We start from the raw sequence: 17,882 nt of genomic DNA on the forward strand, positions 1-17,882 counted from the left end.
TTGTCTTTTTGACAGGTTTATGGTCATGGTCACTTGACAAGATACAACGTTCACTGCCGTCTCCACACTCCAGAGAATCCGCTCGAAGTCCAGAATGACTATCGCTTATGTAAATGACAGCATTGACAGCACATCAGATTTATCATTTTTGTTGCAACATCGCCTCTATTCCAATCACATAAGGTGCTTCAGTATAAAGCTTGGTATGCCTTAGTCTGTATGAAGAAAAGCTGGCTTAATAGGCCGACGTAATAACCTTTCAACCGTCCTTTTTGCTGTCGCTCCAAATTAATTGAATCGACCTGAATCCTTAAGTATCTTATAAGTAAACTGTACCAGAACCCCCCCTTTGTGGATCGGTGATTTCTAAGTTAAGTCATGTAATCGAATTAAAAGTCGAATTCGGGATGAAAGAGGAGTTGGCGTACATTAAACTCTGTGGAGTTGAATTTTAATAGATGAAAATTACATCTAGGGTTGTTAGCAACATTTCTAACGATAATCTCGCGATCAGTTAGTTTGTTTGGTTTATATAAAAATGTCAAAATGATAGAGCAAGTACCTTATCAGGTATATCAATCACCTTATTAACCCCTTAAGGGTGGAGTGCGGACCTAAGTTCTAAAAGGAACCCCCATACAAATTTGAGACTCCTAGCACGTGTAGTTTCTGAGATTTTGTGATGAGTGAGAGAGTCAGTGACCTTTCGCTTTTATACAGGGTGTTAGGTAAGTGGGTATATGAGCCGACACTAGCCCATGTTAAAATCAAAATCAATCAAAATCAAAAAATATTTATTCAGTTTAGACCACAAGTGGCACTTATGAACGTCAATAGAAAATAATAAAAAAAGAAAAGGTAGCCCTTATGGGGCACTTTACATGTCTCCTTATCTTTTGGGCCCTACCAGCGCTTCGAGACAAACATATGGCAAGTGCTGAGAAGAAACGCCGGAACAAACTCAGTCACCACTTATTGCCAGGAATTATCTAACGGTAAGAATAGTCAAATTTAAGTACATCAAATATGTGCAGACTGAACTGACCACGCATCCTTGTCATCAATATAGTCTCGAACCTTGTAGTACCCTTTGGACATAAGGGTATTTTTTATATGTATCTTAAATTTGTTTATTGGCAATTCGACAAGGTTGTGTGGTATTTTGTTAAATATGGTAATACATTTCCCCAAGAATGAATTACCTATCTTATGCAACCTAAATGATGGAACAGCAAGTTTATTCTTATGTCTCGTGTTAAATGAGTGGACGTCACTTTTCTTAGTAAATAAATGTATATGTTTACGGACATACATAATGTTATCAAATATGTATTGCAAAGCCACAGTCAATATATTGATTTCTTTAAAAACTTCTCTAAGCGAGTCACGTGGTTTAAGACCGTATATTGCCCGAACAGCTCTTTTCTGTAAAATGAAAATTGATTCTATGTCTGCTGCTGAGCCCCACAGTAAAAGACCATAAGACATAATACTATGAAAATAACTAAAATATACAAGCCTTGCTGTTTCAACATCAGTCAAGTTTCTGATCTTTCTCACCGCAAAGGCAGCTGAACTAAGTCTTCCCGCCAAGGCAGCAATATGGGGGCCCCATTGTAATTTACAGTCTAGGGTAATACCTAGAAAGACAGTAGAGTTTATCAGTTCAATGCGTTCATTATTTACTGTAATATTAGTATTAACTTGTTTGACATTAGGCATAGTGAATTTTAAACATTTAGTTTTTTTTGCGTTTAATAGCAAATTATTAGTTGTAAACCAGTCTAATACTTTGGAAAGAGCATTATTCACGTCGTCAAATATTTCCTGACGCCTGTCAGTTTTAAAAATTAAAGAAGTGTCATCAGCAAATAATACTATCTCACAAAGGTCCTTTGAATAAAAAGGTAGATCATTTATATAAATCAGAAAGAGCAATGGTCCCAGTATTGAGCCTTGGGGCACTCCCATTTTTAGGGGGGCGCCCGAAGAGTTAGTTCCGTGAATATTTACTTTTTGTAATCTGTCTGAGAGGTAAGAGTGTAATAGGCTTAAGGCCTTGCCTGATACGCCATAATGTTCTAGCTTAAATAACAGAGTTTGATGATCAACACAGTCAAACGCCTTCGATAAGTCACAAAATACACCAATAGCATCCTTTTTCTCCTGCCAAGCATCGAAAATGTGTTTGATAAGAGCAACCCCTGCATCGGTCGTACTTTTCCCTTTTGTGAACCCATATTGTTTTTCATGAAACAGTTTATTTAAGTTAAAATGAGACAGTAGTTGATTGAAAATAATTTTTTCAAATATTTTACTGAGCGCAGGTAGTATCGATATAGGTCTAAAGTTGGATGGGTCACTTTTGTCTCCTGCTTTAAATAATGGTATGATTTTACTATGTTTCATCAGGGTAGGGAACTGACCTTCGTTAATACATTCATTAAAGATATGAGCTAAATGGGGAGCTATAAGAGGAATGATGGGTTTTATTATGTCTGTTGATATGCCCCATATATCCTCTGTCTTTTTTATATTTAGTTCTTTGAAAGTTTTTATAATAACTATGGGGTCTATTTGTCTAAATTTTAATGGGCTATTGCAAACATCAACACAACCCTCGAGAAGAGACATTGCCTGATATGAACATGAATTAAGATTGCTTGTTGTTATGATTGGTACATTTGAGAAGTAACCTTCGAATGCGTTTGCTACCTTATCATTGCATTTAATATACTTATTATCAATTTTTAATGCGAATGTGTCATCCCGAGATATAAAATTCTACAAGTTTCTTTATTAATACAATTCCAAGTAGCTTTAATTTTGTTGCCAGAGTTTTTAATTTTGTCACGTATGTAAATAGATTTTGCCATGGTACAAACTTGTTTAAAAACTTTTGAGTATTTTTTTACATATTCTATAAAGTCCGGGTCGCTACTATAGGCTTTTCTACCATATAATTCAAACATTTTTTTCCTACTAATATAAATACCTACTGTAGCCCAGTCACTGAATTTAGTTTTATTGTTTTTAATAATAATTGTTTTCTTAGGAAAAGTTTTATTGAACTCATTTTTAATTAATTCAAATAATTGCTCATATAAAATATTTATACTACAGTTAAAATAATGCAAAAGTGGGACCTTATTAGATATTTGAGATTTAAATTTGTCTTTCTGGGATGCAGTGACTGGTCTATATTCTATTTCCTTGCTCGATGGCACAAAATGGTGTTGAAATGACACTATTTGACCGCAATGATCAGAATTAACAAAATTTATTATTGATTTCTCTAGCACTAAGCAGTTACAGAATATATTGTCTAAGCAAGTAGCTGATGTTGGAGTCACCCTAGTTGGTTCAGAGAAAAGATTTAACAAGTTAAAAGATTTGAATAAATTTAAAAACCGTATTGAAAGAGAGGAATCTTCTATTATATTAATATTAAAGTCTCCACATACAACTACTTTCTTTGAACTATTACACACTCTTCTAAGTACCTCTTCCATTGTGGTTTCAAATAATTCATAGTTACTAGATGGGGGTCTATATACACATACAATAACATAGTCGTCCAGTTCTGCACATGACAGCTCAATAGTTCGCTCGACAGAGAGAGATACAATATCTTTACGCTCTTTACATTTTAATTTATCATTGATTAATATTAGTGACCCTCCACGAATAGCTAACTCTCTAGTGAATGAACTAATAAGCTTATAACTATTAATGCTCAGCATTAGTTCATATTGCCTGAGCCAATGTTCCGTTAAACATAAGACATGAATATTCAATTCTTGGCTAAATAACTCAATTTCCAAGTCTTTGCCGGAGAAGCCTTGTACATTTTCATATAAATGGTATGGTGAAGTCAGAAAATTGATATCATCATTTTAATTATTTTAATTTTCATACAAATCGGATTTTATAGAATTTATTTTGTATGACAATTAAAAAAAATTAAATGATGATATCAAATTTCTGACTTCACCATACTATTTATATGCCCATGTTAACATGGGCTAGTGTCGGCTCATTATACCCATTTACCTAACACCCTGTAGATATAGAAGATTATTTTTGGGACTTTTTCACACAATCTGTATTAGTCCCATAGGGTTACAAACGTAACGTAATAGTTATACAACATACTTAACAGAATAAAGTGTAGGTACAACATATTACGTCGAATTCGAACATCGAAATAGTCCGATAAGTAATATCCGAAGCGTGTTCTGAAAGTGGAGTGTTTACAGGAATTCCGCCCTTCAGACGAAGGTCAAGCGTACGTTGTTTGCACGAGCAAACCATGTAAGGTATTACACTAGTGTTGTATTGATATGTGTTTCATTATCGATAGGCACCTCGAGACTCGAGAATTCGAGATAGTCCTACCCAACTAAAAAAATTCATTTTTTAAATTACAGGATGGTATTGAATATAACTTTAATGAGAATTGAAATGAAACATGGCCAAAAATTTGACTACACAACCTTATTCCAATGAGGGCTATCGTTTTTATACTTAACAGTTGGCACCCCTGGCGATTGACAGGACCTTACTCAACAGTGGCGCCATCTTGATGAGTGCAAATGCGATAGTCCTCCTACCACTTTAGCGCTCACCAGTTAGCGCCACTGTAGAGTAAGGTCCTGTCACTTGCTAGTAGCGAAGACAGTGGCACCAACTGGTGAGCGCGAAAGTGGTAGGAGGACTATCGCATTTGCACTCATCAAGATGGCGCCACTGTAGAGTAAGGTCCTGTCAATCGCCAGGGGTGCCAACTGTTAAGTATAAAAACGATAGCCCTCATTGTAACAAAGACGTGTTGCGAACTTTTTGGCTACTTTTGGTGTCACGAACTATTTGACGCTGCCTGTACTTAGATGTGCCGTCGTCGTTTGTAGCGTAAAATTTTACGAAAGAAATTAGGTCGTATTAAATCATTTTTGCTTGTCACGAATGTTGAAATTTCTATCGAGATAAAGCTGGTTTAGTCGCTTCTAAGAAATATCACTTTATTTTATACGTGTTTGTAATAAAATCTTATTTTTAGATAAAAACTCATTAATTATGTTTTCGCGTAGGCTTTGAACCCACTGGGACCAGTAGGTACTTATTAAAGTAATATGTACTATTAAAGGCCGGTAGATCTATTCTCGTAAATAAAACACTGAATACTCATCTTGTACAATATATTGCCTTATTTTAGATACAATTCATCACTTAGCACAAAAGCGCGCGGAGTCGTCTCCGCGCGTCCCTCTATTCTGACGTTTGATGCTAGCGTGACATTGACGTATTGTCAATGTCACTATGACAGCATCTCATTGGCCACAACGATACCGTTATTTTAACGTTTTAGATTTTTCATAATTAACAGTTCGGCCATCCTACATTTCCTTCGCCCTCGAAGGTCTACTCTACTCATAGCACACTTGACGCCTCGTATTGGGATCCGGCTGTGCCACCATTCGCACCACACGCTGGCCGTGAACGCGCTCATAGGCGCCCACGACGTGCCCTGGCTCACGCGCGCCCTGCTGCTCCACCACGCGCGGCACCTGCTGGACTCCTGCTGCGCCGACCGCGCCGCGCACCACGCAGCGCTCGCCGCGCTGGCGCCGCTCGTGACGCGCCGACTCGCCCGGCTGCACCGCCTGCCCGCGCACTCGCTGGCGCGCGACCTGCTGCGCGCCGAGCGCGAGCCGTTGCCGCTGCTGGCGCTGGCCGCGCTGCTGCTGCCCGAAGCGCGCGCGCTGACCGCGCTGCTGCCCGAAGCGCTCGCGCTGACCGCGCTGCTGCCCGAAGCGCGCGCGCTGACCGCGCTGCTGTTGCCCGAAGCGCCCGCGCTGCTGCCGGAAGCGCTCGCGCTGACCGCGCTGCTGCCCGAAGCGCTCGCGCTGACCGCGCTGCTGCCCGAAGCGCGCGTGCTGACCGCGCTGCTGCTGCCCGATGCACGCGCGCTGACCGCGCTGCTGCTGCTCGATGCACGCGCGCTGTGCGCGCTGCTGCCCGAAGCGCCCGTGCTAGCCGCGCCGCACTGCGCCGAGCTAGCCGTCGCGCTGCTGCGGCCCTCCGCGCTCGAGCCGCTGACGCCGTTACTCATCATGACCACAGCTTGTCATGACATGTTCCACACAGATTGTCACGACATGTCGCAACCAGCTTGTCACGACATGTCCCACACAGATTATCACGACATGTCGCAACCAGCTTGTCACGACATGTCCCACACAGATTATCATGACTTGTTCCACACAGCTTGACATGTTCCACACAGATTGTCACGACATATCGCAACCAGCCTGTCACGACATGTCCCACACAGATTATCATGACATGTTCCACACCACACAGCTTGTAGCACCCGCTGGACACGCCGCAGGAGCAGCCGCGTGCCAGCCGCGCCGCGCGCCACGCCGCTCTGCACGCGCCACGCCGCTCTGCACCGAGCTGGCCGTCGCGCCGCTGCGGCCCGCCGCGCTTGAGCCGCCACCGCCGCCCACGCGCGGGCACCTGCAGCTGGCGCCGCTAGGCGCGCTGCACTCCACGCACCTTTGCACGCTGACTACTTTCGGCTCTGCTGACACAAGAAATCATCACACAGTACATCTATACACCATCATAAAGTACATCTAATGTCATCATCCTAAGTGATTTATGGGATTAGTTAGGCTTCTTTGAACATTTTCACTTTAAACCCACACAGATTAGGCCATTCCACATAGCTTGTCATGTCATGCCACATTTTCTCCTCACACAGATATCAGGACATCTCACGCAGAATGACAATGTCCGCCCAGCTTCATGACAATGTCCACTGGTGTATGATCAACAAGTACATCATATACATTATTATTATTATTTTCAAACCATTCCCATAACCACAACATTATCAAAATATTAAGATGAATAACACAACTACATAAATCATCACTGACAACAAAACAATGCAAGTGAAACATATTGATGCTTAACATTGTGTTTGGGTGAACACCAAGTTGCTCCACACACAAATGCAACTTTATCAAAATAAACTTCTTGTTATTATCTTAGGTAACAGCACAATTGCAAATACTTCAATGAAGTTACCATCCTCAAAGCATTCACAAGAAATACCCAAGTACTTTAAATAACTTTTTGCTTAAGGCTGCTAGCGGCAGTTGGGAAGTTCTAAAGTCTAGCAGTAGACTGTAGCCAATTAATTATTAAAATCTGTTCACACTCAAGTTAATTGTACCTATGCAATTTCATGCCAATGACAAGAATAAGCACAGTTAAACAACCAAGCCGCAGTGGCACTGCTAGTCTCAGCTCAACCCTTGCAATAAAACATTAATTCAACTCACCAAATATCACAGCTGATTCCTTTTGTATTGCATTTTCACTCACCAAATATCACAGCTGATACCTTTTGTATTGCATCACCTTCTGTCCAACTCCAAATCACTTATGTGGAGTACCCTTGCTCAGTGTTAAGCTTCACTCTGGTATTGTGCTTGACTGATTTGCTCACCACAGGGCCAACCCGCAGACAGATAGGTCACCACATCTAAAACTCAAGTCAAATCTAAAAATATGCACACACAACATGCTACAACCAATAACCTTTTTATTAACCAGCTAACAAATAACCTCAAGATTAAAATCATTTTCACCATGTGAGAATAACCAACAATAATGACTGGTACACAAGAATACCCTTTAAGTTAAATGTACCACATTCTATATCTTTTATGTAATATCATAATTGGATAAATTTTGGTCACCCACACTAATTTTCAATTTTAGTGATACAACCCAAATCACTACTGGCAGCAGAAATTAATTGATAAGTTGGAGAAATTCAATATTAACATTATCTTTACTCAAATATAGCATCATGTAACATAATGTGTCTTGCATCTACAGTAACCAAGAGTACTCAATAATTATGTTTAACACTTAATTGAAGTATCAATCATTATAAGAATACCAAAAATATATCACATGTTCAACGGTATAACTGGCTGTTTTACTTAATTTCAATTAGATAAATGTTTTAAGCTATCTCATCTTGTAGTACTTACTCAGCATCAAGAAAGAAACATCATGATACTAAAACTGATTTACACAACACAGATCTTAGTTTCAATTTACTTTATTAAAACTAATTATCAATTCTTCTCCAAAATAATGCCAAGAGGTTACTCGGGCATGATTACCAACCTTATTTTAATTTATCTGACCATTATTCTATCTATTATTTATAGATTTTAAATCTCAACAGGTTATTCTTCACAGAATGTAAACATGAACAAATGAACACTGTGCAATTTAATTTGCTTTACTAAAATAACTTATTAGGCATTGAAATTAAAGTGAGCACATACCATAGCTTTCACACACATTCCTGGCATTATCAGTAAAGACTGACAATACAACATTTGTTGCATCATTCACTTCCATGCATTATTTTGCTCAAAAGGAAATGTGTTAATATTGTTGCTGTTGGAATAATCGATAATAATAATAAATCGTACCTGCTCTGGGGCCATCGTTAGTCAAATTGTTCACCACTTACGTGACCACAAGACAAGTTACGGAGGGAGTATCTTCATAATTTGCGTCATCATTTCTCGTACTTAAATACTTTTCTGCATCTCACACAGTTGTCAGCGTGGTTTCTTCGACATTCTCTCTTCATCATATTCATTTGTAATCATGGAATCGTGGGCGTTTTGTGATAACATTCGTGACAAATAACACGAAACATTGGTCACCTGGAACACTTTGAAATCACGTTACTATCTTAGGTTTCAGATCTCACTTCTGAACTATTAAAGGCCGGTAGATCTATTCTCGTAAAATAAAACACTGAATACTCATCTTGTACAATATATTGCCTTATTTTAGATACAATTCATCACTTAGCACAAAAGCGCGCGGAGTCGTCTCCGCGCGTCCCTCTATTCTGACCACGGGGTGGAAACGCCATAGAGTTTGACAGCTCCATAGAGAGTGAATTTTTTTGACAGTTCCGAGAGGAAGTGACTTTTTTTATAGTTTATTTTGTATGCGACAATGGTCTTTTGCGTGTCTGGAATCAAGTTAATAAACATTTTCGAAATACAACTTCAACTTTTATAAATTATTTTATTGAATCTATTTGCATTCTATAAATGAAATGATTATTTAAAAGTATATTAATTCGAAGTCGTAATTTTCACTTTAATCAATTTAGTTCCGTCTCAAGTCTACAACTGTGACATTATTAAAAAAAAAAACGTCAAAAATTTTCATCCAAAAAACGTGTTTTTCTTTAAACAAATTTTATCTAATTAGAATCAATAATTTCTCAATCAATATTAATAAGAACTACATGTGCATGGATTGCCAGTTGGATTGATGTTTGTTTTAAGAAGAAATTTCTCTCAAGTAAGATATCCACTCGAGAAAGGTTATTGCAGCTTGCAGCAACATCATGTTTTATCAAGTATTGAAACACACAAAGGATTAAATCTTCATTACAATATCATTCATAACTCCATTTAAATCAATGGAAACTAAATATGGATCGTTTCATGGAGTAACAACATACTTTGGAGTTTGGACCCAAAATACAATACACGTAGGTACATTGCAGTCATAGATTGCAGGACACAGTGAATGATACGTGTTTTATACAGTGAATCTAAGTACCTATTTGTTTCAGGTTAATATCGAACTTATAAGGTGTTAAGCTGCAATTACAATAAAAGTGCTTGCTATGGAATCACCGGTGCTGATCATTAATGTCAACTGTTACTTAAAATCCAGATGAACCAACCTTTACTTCCTATTCAAATAAGTTTAGAAGAAACCTATATAAGCAATAAAACCAGACCAAGAATGCTTGATTACAAACGATGAACTCATTTCATTTGCAAGTTATGCCATGACATAAATGCATTAAATTAGGAAGATTTGTATTAGATGAATTACCCAGATAACAATTAAAACAACTTCTGTTGATAAGAACATTTGGTAAGTACCTTTAAAATTTAAAACACCCTCAAAATGATTCTAACCCTATCCTCTGACGCTTTTCGACTAGGATCAAATAAAAGTTAATTATTTAATTACAGATTGGTGGAATCCAGATTCTGTGAATGTACATGTAATTGATTGACAAGGACACATTTGACAAGGTAAATTAATTTTATTTAACAAAGTAGTGCAAATCTAGAAACAAAACAGACAGTAAGTAGGTATGGTAGATAAGACAGATCACTTGTTCATCTGCTGTACTCTTTATAATATTAGTGTAGAATGTTGATGATGTAGGAGATTACAGTCTTACGGTGACATGTCATGTGCATCTTTTTGCTCTTTATTACAGGTGGTGAGAAACGTGTAGATCTGGCCTGCTTACAGTGGCTATTGGATTGGACAGAACCAAAGTGAGAGTGAACGTGTGAATTTATGGAGAACATTAAAAACTATTTTACTAAAAGTCATAACGCAACTTATTTTGTATGAGTTACATACAAATGTCAAGTCGTGAGTACATTATGTAAAAACTAAAACAATGTACTGTAATCACAACAGTAACTGTAATCTTTTAAAATCCAATAGTTTTAATGCTTATTGATTTTCTTAAACAAAATATTTCATGTTATATTTCATCAATAAAGTTTCATTTGATACTTCAATAGTTTTATTTTTAACCGCAATACATGAAAAGGAACGGATCATAAAAAAGTATGACAGGTATATTTAATCTGTGGGCGGCAGACGCCATATTGTATTCAGCGCCACCTACTGGACAATCTAGCTCGGTACCAGTTTGTTTATCGTTTAACCAATACTAGGGCCGTTTCCTATCTGTCTTTAGACATACTCTCTAATCTGTGATTCTGACGTTTGATGCTAGCGTGACATTGACGTATTGTCAATGTCACTATGACAGCATCTCATTGGCCACAACGATACCGTTATTTTAACGTTTTAGATTTTTCATAATTAACAGTACCTATAGTGATATCACAGTTATCCACGCGCCATGAATTTGTATGAATGTACATAAGTACCTACTTATTGTCTATTAGTTTGTCTGTCCACTAGCTAGACGAGTATTATAAGCTCTGTTTTAGTCCAAAACTAATACATATCAATGAGTAGACAGTAAGGGTCAAAAAGTTCGTGACACCCAAAGTGACAAAAAGTTACAACCTTATTTCAAATCGTAACAAAGACGTGTTGCGAACTTTTTGGCTACTGTGTCACGAACTACATATTTGACGCTGACTGTTTCTATTTAAAATTGGAATCAATTGAGTTCTACCATAAATAAAAACAAAATACGAATTCATAACATTTTAGGCACAGAGTAAAAATCCTTTCCTTCCACGTTTTTCTTTTCACTGAGTGATCGTTCCAAAAATAACTGGATGTAACAGTGCGCAAGTAAACGTAATGATGTAGATACTCCAATTTCACTTTCATTTGTACGCGTATATGCCGAAATAAGGGCCAATTTGCTTTCCAAAATAACATTTCGCCGCTCAGTGAGATGACGACAACAGATTTTAGGTTTTAGGCACCTAAATCATATGCGCACTTATTCATTTTTATAGCAATGTTTTAGCTAAAATATAGCCAGTTTTTGTTAAATGAAAAGAGAGAAAACTGTTAGTTTTTCTTTTATTTATGCCATGAAATTGGTTTTGGGAACCACACTGTAGGTAGTTATAGACTGCTTTTTTATTTTATTAAGCTTGTTACGCATGGTGGTGTTTTTAAACTAAAAAAAAAAACAAATAATCTATGAACTTAACATTTATGTAACACCATTGGCAACTTAACATTGATGTAAACTCATAGTAAAGCTACTGATTGCCGAACTAGCACTGGCTTTGTAATTCCAAGAGGAAACCCCTATAAGTGTCAATAAACCATAATAGGACTTGATTGATTAAAGGTATATCCATATCTCAATACATTTATTCGAGGCCGAAGAGAGCCAGCATTGATTCGTGTCGCATACAAATGTAAATGAAGCTTTAGCTGTAATTAAACTTCAGATAGATTTTCAAAAGATCTATCTTAATCTGCGTAGTGAACATACATCTATCTATGAGCCACCATGAACCCAGTAATTATCAAAAGTCGAGTTTAAATATGTACGATATTCGTGATCATCCATCTATGAATATAATTGGCCCTCACAAAGATGGCGGTCGTCTTGTTAGTTTAAAGGCAAAGTTTCCCTTTGAAGTCAGTAATTACGAGTAGGGTATTCAAAACCGAAAGTTTATCAAAAACCGATTTTTTTTTCGGTTTCCAAGAAAAAAAACCGGTTTTCGGTTTTTAATCGGTTATTATCGTTCTATTTTTTTTTTTCCAATCAACTAGTAGTTACATACAGCGATTTGTTACGTCCTGTCCGTTTTGTGTTAGATTACATTATTTAAGAGAGGGTTATAACAGTTTTGATAAATTTAGCTTATTCATTAGGCATTATAGGCACATAATGAATAAGTTAAATTTAACTCAAGGGATGGTAGTTTATCTCCATTGTACGTAATAATTGTCCACGAATACGTTTTTAAAATTCATTACTCTGTCGGTTTAGTATTTTGTTAATTATCACCATGTACGTAATGTACCTACATCAAAAACGTATTTGTTTACAATTACGATTGATATAAGCAATATCTTAAATTAAAAAGTATAATAAAATTTGTACATTTTATTTTTGAACGTTAGCTTTATTTGGTTGAGGTGATTATGATTGTTTGTTCCGGCGTTTCTTCTCAGCACTTGCCATATGTTTGTCTCGAAGCGCTGGTAGGGCCCAAAAGATAAGGAGACATGTAAAGTGCCCCATAAGGGCTACCTTTTCTTTCTTTATTATTTTCTATAATAATATTTTGACGTTCATAAGCGCCACTTGTGGTCTAAACTGAATAAATACCTTTGATTTTGATTTTTTTGATTGATATTTTAAGCAATATCTTAAATTAAAAAGTAGAATAAAATGTAAAAAGCTTTATTTGTGAACGTTAGGTGGTATTTCTGTCAAATTCAATACACTAAGTATTAAGGTAATAAGCTTCTGCAGATATCGCAAATAAATGAGATTCAATGTTCACAACAATTCAGAAATAAAAACTGTTCAATTCACTCACACATAGGTCAATTATTATTCACTGCAATAATCACCAACTATCTGAATCGCGGGGTGGGTCATGTCAGGTGGCGGGCGCGGGCGGTACGGGTACGAGTCTTAAATAATTATCGGGGATTCCCCGTTCAAAGGTAAACGACGGAGTAACCAAGTGACAATGTTGCCAAGTTATAAATTGTAAAATAACCAAATATTCGTCAAATATCAAAATACCCAGGTTATATTATAATAAAATGATATTGCTTATTTATGGAATTTGTTACGTGTATACAGATAGAAAAACCGATTTAAATCCGGGTTTCGATTTTAAAAACCGGTTTTAGAATTCGTCGAAAAAGGGCGGTTTTTCCGATTTTTCGGTTTCCGATTAACCGGTTTTGCATTCCCTAATTACGAGCCTACGGTCGGGGTAGGAAATTCAAAATTTTTGACTTTGACTAACATTGAGTTTTAGGAAGCAACTCCTTATGTCATTGTCTGCAATCAAAACGTTAAGTTTCTTGTTTACAATTTTTGAAATAGGCAAAGGAATTGTTTGCGTAAATCCTACACAAAAATCCGTCTGTCAAAGGAACACACAATTTTCAAAATAAGAACAATTACAATTTTTTTTTCGTGCTTTTCGAGGCAAAGGAATGCAATCACGCAGCCTATTCGTTACATATTCGGATTGAAATTCGTATTTTCGGTTCCACGGATAGTGTCGTGCGTGATCGACGTCTATTGCGGGTACTTTTTCGTTATTTTTTTTATTTTTCTGGCTCGTTTGATTCGCGAACCAATCCGCGCTCGTGTAGTGTCGGTTTAATAGGATTGCTTCCGGAACCGAACATTTTTAAATTTGGAAAGTGATACAGAATTTTTGTGACAGCGTTCGTTGCGCTTAAAAAGGAATGCTTTGACCGAGTGAAATCAAGAGGACTTTTATAACAAACTAGTTTCTACCCACAACTTTTCGTTTGAGCTTTAGAATATATCAACGGCATTTAATATTAAGCAATATTCTATTCCGTTTCATAATATGACTTTGTTTTATACGAACTAAAGTAGTTTCATGTCTTTCCTCTTCTTATTGACATACAATTTTGATATTTTTATTTGCCACATGATTTTTCTAAAAAACACGTCATTCTAGTTTTAAAAATTTATCAACTTAATTAGTTACTTTAAATATTCATTCACAAATTCTTCTGTGACGTCATCAGCCTGTAATTTCCATTCAAAACCTAAAGTAGATACATGTAGTAAAAAGTATGCAGTGTCTACTCCATTACTCGTACAGGCGTCGTGTAAAATTGTATGTAAAATGCAAACGATTGTCATTTGTCAATCCCATGTTTTTAACGTAACAAAACGTGATATATTCTGGCGATATTCGGCGTTACGCGATGTAAAGTGTGCTTGTTTAGGATCGCGGTATTACGCGTTTCGAGATCGATATGGAGTGTTTCGTTCGGGTTACGACGCTTTTTCGGTAAATCTTTATTAATATCGCGCTATATTGTTTTGGTAAGCACCTCTAGAGAATATAGTGTTAGGCACTTATTGGAAACTAGCTTTCCGCCCGCGGCTTCGCCCGTCACAGAAAAACTTTATCGCACGCGTCCCTGTTTCAAAAACAGGAATAAAAACTATTCTATGTCCTTTCCCGGGACTCAAACTATCTCTATGCCAAATTTCATCAAAATCGGTTCAGTGGTTTAGGCGTGAAAGAGAGACAGACAGACAGACAGAGTTACTTTCGCATTTATAATATTATAGTATAGATACTGGTAGATTCGTTGTTTTTTTGGACATTGGGTAAACTGCCGCTGCACAGGTATCTTAATAGATTCTCTAAGCATCGGCATCAAATGACGAGGGACATTATAGTTCGGTTACTACTTACCCCAGACGTAGTTGCGGGTCCGAATCTCGCCGGAGACAAATAAAATACATTTATGTATGATTTTAACAACAAAACTCTAGCATTGATAGAGACTTCAATGAGAAATGAGAAGTCAATGAAGTGTCTTTCACAATAAAGTCTGCAACCAACGAGAAAGAAAACCCTACAATACACGGCAATTGTTTTCTGAAATACGAGTACGAATACATATTTGTTGCAAAATAGCACTTATCACAGTGCCGTAAGGTTCACAATATTTACCTTGATATGCCGTCCGTACAACTGCACCGCAGTAAAATCAATACTGCTAAAGATAATAAAAATATATCGCGCTTCTGCTAACAAGTGATAACTTCGTTTCCACACGCGATAAAGTGGAGCGGAGTGGGACATAAAGTTGTCCACAGCTGGGCTTTCTCTAGTGTTGCCTTCTTGCAACAACATGGCGTTTATATCGAAATGTTAAATTAAATGATACAATTTAGCTTTTTTGAGTCATGTGGATATGAAGATGCTGATCTGCATTGCATACAGATCATTAATTATGGTAGTGTAGCGTAAACTATATTCGACTATAGATCATTTCATCTACGAAGACGCGCCCCACCAATTTTTGGTCGAGGGAAGCGCGGGGTGTTTGATCCGAGCAATCCGAGCGTCATTTGTCGTCAGATTGTAGTGTGCGTGTGCACTCATGGATGATTTAGCGTGTACCGATAACACTCAAACATTAGCGGAAGAATGGTGGGGAGCGTCTTCGTGGATGAAACGATCTATAGCTACCTATAAATTATAGCTACTATGACCAGTTACCGTATAAATTAAGAGTACAAGTCAAGCTAAACCTATTTGTATTTTCTAGACTACTCTTTTACTCTAACTAAACAATAGAAAGTTTTCGCTTTTGTTGTCTTCAAATTAAATTAAGTCACGATATGAATTTTCAGTGAAGAAATACTGGTTTCAAAACAGAGAGAAATTTTATTATTAACTCAAATGAATCAGCTATTGTCTTGTTACAAAATAAAATTGTCCTTATTTTATTATTTTATCAGCGACCAGTTCCCGCCAGTAGTTGTTCTATTTCGCAACAGATGGCGTAACCGTCGTGATAAGGGTTCATACGGGCAGGATAGATGACAGCTGTTAAGTATGAAGAATAATTTAAAACAAACGAACTACTTTTCATACGAAATTCAAAAGTACCAAAGCTTTTCAAACCAAACTTTTAAATTAGGTTTTGGTTATGATATTAAACCTTTGTGAGAATTAATTAAAATAACATTGTAAATTCGAAGATAAGCCAGCATCATTTCAGTAGGCAGTTTTAAAATAGCACCCAAAATTGTTAGACCTCCGTGAATTCATTACTACACCCATGTAGTACGGAGATTGTAGTTACTGAAAGAAGGGCAAGGGGTCAAGTCGGACTGGCTGTTTAGTCGGGATGTCCACTCTGGAGGGCAACTACGAGACGCTGTTAACGTAGAATTTCGGGTCTATCTGTCATCGTCAATCATGCTTTGAGTGAGGGGGATGGCAACACTCGAAACTTCGAATACGTATTTCGGAGTAGCCCCGCTGTAACGCATTGGCGCGAAATAGTGGAAATATTTTCGTACATTGCTGACGAACCGTTCCATTTACGAATTCAAAATTAGCTGCTACAAAAAATGCTTCGGTTTATTCGAAAAAATGAATTTTAGTAACGTTCCGTTTTACGAAAAGATTTATGTTGTATTTTAAAGTCGTTTTTTGTAGTTTTTAAAAGGAGCTTTTGTTACGCTCGCTTTTCAAAGCTTACAAAAAGCTTTATGAAAGCTTTTAAATTCAGGTTTGTGAATGTTAATTCTATTATGCTATAGTTTCTATTTTAATTAATAAATGGTTGGTATAAGATACGGGGCACATTGTTTCACTGGAATTAATCAGGCAATGTAAATTCATGAGATTAAATCCCGTAACAGTGTAGACTCAACCCAATAAGAGTTTATTAATATCACAGAATTTGGAGTTGCTCAGAAAATTAAATAATTTTATTCAATAAATCAAATCTCATTAAAATTTAAGTTAATTTGAAGAAGGTAGTCTCTTGGTAACTAGCGATTTAACGTTTGATTGATTTAGTTAGGTACCTAAGTATTTGAAAATTTGTATTGAATTTTCTTAAATAACTGATTTTTGATTTTGTAGGGTTACCTACCTAATACTGGTGTGGTTATAGTGTATCTATTCTTAGACTGAAATGCACCACCTTGCTTAACCGTAACTATAACCATAACCTGCGTTTTTGTGTGGATTTTGACAGAATTGATGTTTGTTAAAGTTAAAGTAAGGTGGTGCAACCCAGCCTTAGTGGGTTGTACGGTCGACGGCACATCGCAGTAAACACTGAGGGACCTTATGTAGTTGAAATAAGGTATATTTCTCAGCAAATATGTCTAAAGCATTGACTGTACATAAATATATGTATACTAAACAGTCGTCAGAAACGTCAATTAGAACAACGTACGTTCCAATTATAAGTTCGCGAAACTATATTACCATAATCCATTGAGTTTTAGCTAACTAGCTCAACTGCGGCGTTCCTTAACACGGCGGGATAAGGTTTACATTCGTGCTTTATACTTAAAGGGATTTACTTTGAACTAGTGTCCGACCGAAACTAGTTTTACGACCGAAACCGAAACCGAAAACGAATTTCGGCAACGGTGTCTATTTCGGCCGAAACCGAAACCGAAACTTCCTTACAAGGCTCATATTTTGAGGGAAAAATAAAGAAAACGTTATTATTTTTTGTATTATTTTCCATTTTCTTCCCTAAACTTTGAATTTTTG

At 37.0% G+C, this 17,882-nt stretch overlaps 1 protein-coding gene and 1 long non-coding RNA gene across 5 annotated transcripts in view; one reads left to right on the top strand and one right to left on the bottom strand.

Annotated features, from left to right (window-relative positions):
- LOC135081163 (brain tumor protein) overlaps nt 1-17,882 on the bottom strand; it is a 666,947-nt gene that overhangs the window by 121,451 nt on the left and 527,614 nt on the right. The gene's annotated exons all lie outside the window — the stretch shown is intronic.
- Nucleotides 9,284-10,499, top strand: LOC135081294 (uncharacterized). Its single transcript, XR_010259176.1, has 4 exons — nt 9,284-9,616; nt 9,701-10,011; nt 10,113-10,175; nt 10,367-10,499. It is a non-coding gene; the product is annotated as an uncharacterized LOC135081294 (long non-coding RNA).

This window comes from Ostrinia nubilalis, chromosome 19 (assembly GCF_963855985.1).
Source record: "Ostrinia nubilalis chromosome 19, ilOstNubi1.1, whole genome shotgun sequence".
Lineage (NCBI taxonomy): Eukaryota > Metazoa > Arthropoda > Insecta > Lepidoptera > Crambidae > Ostrinia > Ostrinia nubilalis.